This window comes from Centruroides sculpturatus, unplaced genomic scaffold (genome assembly GCF_000671375.1).
Source record: "Centruroides sculpturatus isolate CEXI.00-Female unplaced genomic scaffold, Cexi_2.0 scaffold1885, whole genome shotgun sequence".
Lineage (NCBI taxonomy): Eukaryota > Metazoa > Arthropoda > Arachnida > Scorpiones > Buthidae > Centruroides > Centruroides sculpturatus.
In genome coordinates, this window is record NW_019386020.1 from 86,864 (window position 1) to 92,951 (window position 6,088).

Below are 6,088 nucleotides of genomic sequence, written 5' to 3' on the forward strand. Positions count from 1 at the left end.
ATATGGAAAAAATTTCTCAACTTTATATAATATCAATTCGAAACATAAAATCCAAATGACTTATTTTAATGCAGTGTATATAATTTCTGTTTATTAAAACTTTTAGTTGTCAGTCTAGTTGCAAATTTTCATATGATTATTAATTAATAAAGATATTGCAGATAATAGGAATAACTTTAAAAAACATATCAAAATTCATTACATCACACACACCATCATTTGTAAAAAGTTTTCGTAGTATTGCATTTAATAATAACTTCTAGTTGCCATATTTCCTCATACTGGATTAGCTGTAACATTAATTAAATAAATGTTCTAAAAACTGTAACATGAGAAATAATTTTCTTTGCATAATGCCAGGCTACAAAGTATTAATTAATCATACCATTTATAGGTTCTAAGGGTGGTCACCTTAAGCAGGTCCTACTGTATTTCTATTTTCATATAAAATTTCAAATTACCGGTATATATCTGCAAAGACTTCAACTAAGTATGAGCTTATTAAACATTAACTAAATGCCTGGTCATATTTGCTTTTTCCAAAATCATAAAAAAAATTTCCGTAAAATTTTATAAGAGAAAATTAGTTTATTTTTACTTAAAATTTATTACTTTAAATAAATAAAATGATTAATTCTTGCTGTATTCATTAACATTAAGTTAATTAAAGGGGCAGCAGGCCCAGATTAACTATATATATAGGGTTCCTACTCAAATTTTTGTTTCAAATTCCGTGACATTCCCTGACCAACTTTGTGCAAATTCTCCAAAGTACTGTACAACACATTGACGAAATAAAACAGCATACGACTTACTATGCAAATATGCTATTGCTTCTTTGACTTTTTAGTCCGTTATTTTTTCTAATTAACAGTTACATAATTTTTATAATTGCTGAATAATTAAAATTAAAAATTAAATGTTTTATTAAATTCATCCACAACCATAAATCTATGTGGCTTTGGAAAAAATAAATAAAAGCCATTATTTATTAATCCATATACAAAAGTATATATTTATTAAATTTATCTCTTAAGAATATTCCTGAACTTTATAAAATATTAATAAACGGGGGAGGGAAGATCGGAAATTGTTTTTATAACAAAATCACATAACAGATGGCNCCCTTTATAGAGAAGGCCGGCCCTGGTGATTATCCTACAGAATTTTTCTGAATACATACATATTCGTCTCATACATGATATTCCGAGTTTTTATAATGATAACTAAATGATGATATCTTTTCTAATGAGGCTTTTAAGTCAAAATTTAATTGCAATTTAAGAGTTGTAATACTATTAACGATTTTTTGATTTTTGCAGTAGGGGTGTGCGAGATCTACCAATCTCCCGCCGTAGTCATAAACTTTTCTACCCAGAACTTGAAAGTCAATCTATCATTCTCCGATTACAAACAAACCCGATGTCAATCGGTGAAACTTGAGATAATTTACAGCGAAATTTGAAATTTTATGTTTATTTTTCAGCGTTTTTTGAATCAAATTACATTTAAATAAAAAAATCTAGCAACGAGTTGTGTAACTTTCACGGCTGTTATGCGATTTTACTTATGATTAATGATATAAAAAAATCCTTTTACATCAAAATTGTGTGGGGCGCTATCTGTTATGAGATTTTGTTACAAAAATTTTATATATTTTAATTATTATAAAGTGGCAAAAGACTTAATTTTCAGGGTAGAGATGAGTTTTATTAAAGAAAAAAAAATGTAATGAAAATTACGACGAGCTAGAATATACTACATAGAGTGTCTGTTTTCTTAGATACAGCACTCTTGAGGCGCGCGTTTGGAAATTGTAACTGGTGTTACCGATAACTGCCGGTAGTTACCACGCGTTTAGAAAATGTGACGAAAATAACCAACCGCGTTTAAAAACCACTGTTAAGCAGGATGCACACATGCGGCGCGGCAAGGAAAAGCGGTGACACAAACGCATCTTCGCCGCGCGGCAGCACAACCACACAAGCGGCAATCCGCTTACATTTCGGCGCATGCGTTCAGTATTCAAGATGGCGAACGATATCCACGTGTTTACACACTGTCCCTATCCACGTGTTTACAAATTTTGTTTTGTATGACTCGCTTTATTTAGCTAAAAGATTTTGTCGAAGATTTGAATTAGAGATACTTTTTTGGATCGAGAAAGAACTGGTGTACAAAATAGACTTATTCGTGGATCAAGATCTCTCGATAAAGAATACTATTTCGAGTAAGATTCGGTTGTTTTGTTCTTTGAATTAAATTATATATGATTATTTGTGTAGAATTTGTTTTAAATTTGTTATCCTTTCCTCTTTATTCTGATTTTAGTTATCTCGGTTAACCGCCTCGAACTTTCCGCCATTAAAACACCACGTGATTGTATTTTCTCACGTGACTACGAGACAAACTGTTATTGGCTGATAGAAACGCGTCTTGGCGGCGTTGCCGCAAAAGATAGAATTCAACCAACTTTTGCGGCACGAGAAAAGCGGCACAAAATCGACTTCTGCAGCGAGAAAAAGTGACGTCATTCTGCCGCTTTTCCTTGCCGCGCCGCATGTGTGCATCCGGCTTTATGACTCGTAACAATGATTTTGGCGCGTTTGGAAATTGTAACAGTAGTTACAATTACCAAACGCGCCCTTGGTGGCAAAACGGATACTAGCGACCGCCATTTTACTTTAAGTCAAAACATTCAAGTCTGTATCACGTGTTAAGCAGGATCGTCACTTTAGAATCTAATTTTCTCATTTATATCTAGACTGTTTTGTCTGTCTCTAGATTTGAGATTTAAGCAATTAAATAAATAATATAAATCTAGATTGTTTCATCTCGAATTTAGCTATTTTCTAGATCTTATGTAATTATAAAGAAAATAAGATCAGAGTTTAACTGGTAAGTGTAGTACAGTACTATTAATATTTTTATAACTGTAATATTTTTATAACTTACGTACGAGCCAAGTCTTGGAGGACTTTACCATAGCCAACTACAACAACAGGTCTAACCACGAACGCCACCATTTTGTAAGATGGCCGACAATAATGACCTATGATTCATACTTAAGTAAACAGTATTTACATGTATCATTAAACGTTCCAGCTATTTTATACACATAATTTAGTTTAATTCATTTAATTCTAACAAAAATATAATTAAAATAAACTAATTCTTAATCATTAAACATTAATTATTCCTATTATCGTTAATAAGTCATAAATAGATAACATAACAATCTTGAACAAGCACACTGCAAATAACGATTGGAATTCAGACACTCGTTAATTTCTCTTAGAAAAACAAAGCAGCTATAATAAATGATTTTGTAATAATAATAATAATAATAAAATAACACAATAAGAGCTAAAACAAAAAATATTTAGTATTATTTTATTTTTATAAATCTTTATTTATATTTAGAGCACTAGGCCCAAAAATAAAAGATTAGTTACACTATAAATTTTAATTATTACAATTAAACCATATTATATATAACTTACATACATAAAAATATAATATGGAAAAAATTTCTCAACTTTATATAATATCAATTCGAAACATAAAATCCAAATGACTTATTTTAATGCAGTGTATATAATTTCTGTTTATTAAAACTTTTAGTTGTCAGTCTAGTTGCAAATTTTCATATGATTATTAATTAATAAAGATATTGCAGATAATAGGAATAACTTTAAAAAACATATCAAAATTCATTACATCACACACACCATCATTTGTAAAAAGTTTTCGTAGTATTGCATTTAATAATAACTTCTAGTTGCCATATTTCCTCATACTGGATTAGCTGTAACATTAATTAAATAAATGTTCTAAAAACTGTAACATGAGAAATAATTTTCTTTGCATAATGCCAGGCTACAAAGTATTAATTAATCATACCATTTATAGGTTCTAAGGGTGGTCACCTTAAGCAGGTCCTACTGTATTTCTATTTTCATATAAAATTTCAAATTACCGGTATATATCTGCAAAGACTTCAACTAAGTATGAGCTTATTAAACATTAACTAAATGCCTGGTCATATTTGCTTTTTCCAAAATCATAAAAAAAATTTCCGTAAAATTTTATAAGAGAAAATTAGTTTATTTTTACTTAAAATTTATTACTTTAAATAAATAAAATGATTAATTCTTGCTGTATTCATTAACATTAAGTTAATTAAAGGGGCAGCAGGCCCAGATTAACTATATATATAGGGTTCCTACTCAAATTTTTGTTTCAAATTCCGTGACATTCCCTGACCAACTTTGTGCAAATTCTCCAAAGTACTGTACAACACATTGACGAAATAAAACAGCATACGACTTACTATGCAAATATGCTATTGCTTCTTTGACTTTTTAGTCCGTTATTTTTTCTAATTAACAGTTACATAATTTTTATAATTGCTGAATAATTAAAATTAAAAATTAAATGTTTTATTAAATTCATCCACAACCATAAATCTATGTGGCTTTGGAAAAAATAAATAAAAGCCATTATTTATTAATCCATATACAAAAGTATATATTTATTAAATTTATCTCTTAAGAATATTCCTGAACTTTATAAAATATTAATAAACGGGGGAGGGAAGATCGGAAATTGTTTTTATAACAAAATCACATAACAGATGGCGCCACACACAATTTATTATATTGTAGTTAAAAACACAAAATCTCACAACAGCCACAGAGAAAGTTGAGCAACTCGTTGTCGGATTTTTTAATTATAGAAAGAAAATCAAAACGTTCATTTCCAGCAGTAGGCCCATCACTTTTCTCCATTTCAGTACAAGAATAACTGTAATATTTTGATTCTTTTTTGTAAAATACATACACGATATTTTCTTTCGGGTAGATACATTCATAAAACTCGCTTATTTAATATATAAGTCATTTTAAAAAACGTTTACGTAAATAAACTATAACGTGCAACGAACGTCCGATGACGTCAGATAGCCGCTTTTAAAATGGCGTCAGATAAACGAAATATTACGAAATTTGGTAAAAATTGCACTTTCGGTCAATCGGAAAATTCGTCGGAAAATACTGGATGAACGAGAGGGAAAATTTCTTCTAGTTTTGGGGTGGCGAGGTAAAGATGACGTTCGATTATAGAAAATCTCGCTTTAACCCCTTGTGGAGAATGGAAACCGAAGGCGGTTTCCATTCTCCACAAGGTAGTCTCTCGACCCCAATCCGTCGTCACTCTGGGGATAGAAACGTGAAAAATGCAGATATTTAGCCTTAAAATTCAAAAAGAATCCGTGACGTCAATCGCATTCGAATTCGTTGCGAGCTTTCTAATCTCGCAACAATTGCCGTTTCTATGGAAACGCGTATTGTTGCAACACGATTTTGCGTCACTTTGCACGTTTTTCGCTTGCCTGACAGACGTGTGCGCTCTTTGCTCTTGTTTCGGTGTTTTTTGCCTTTTTTACGTGGTTTTAAGAAGACTTGTGGACGCCGACATTACACCAAGTAAGATTTTAATTAGAATTTAGTTAGCTGTAAGATTTTATTTTCGTTTCGTTTAGTCCAACTTTCGGAGACGACATCGGCCGACTCGGACTTTGCATATTTGCGTTTAAATCTGCAGTCGCTTGTGTTTTTCGTTTGAATTACCATCCGAAACGCACCTCTTTCGACTTTTAAACCAGCTGCTACAATGGAAAGCGACCGAAGCGCCGAAAACGACGGAAGCAAAGGATTAAGTATTTGTTCATTGGTTTATTTTCGTAATTAATTAATTTAGATTATATTTTATAAACACGGTCAAAGAATAAGGATTATTTGCAAATATCTTATTTATAGAAATTCGATTAAAACCTATTTAATACTAACTCTAAATACGAATTGCGTATCGTAATTTTAACTAAAATATACACTCGAAACCGGATGGACCGAAGGATACACGGAGACCGCATTCTGAAGCATGACACGTTCCTTCGACACATCCGGGACGTCAAAAATTTCGCCCTTTCACCTCCGACTTCTCCATTGAATCTACGTATTAGTTACAACGCTTTTCAATGGCTTACTTTGCGAGAATTAAATTGTCTGCAGCTGTGCGACTTAAAACA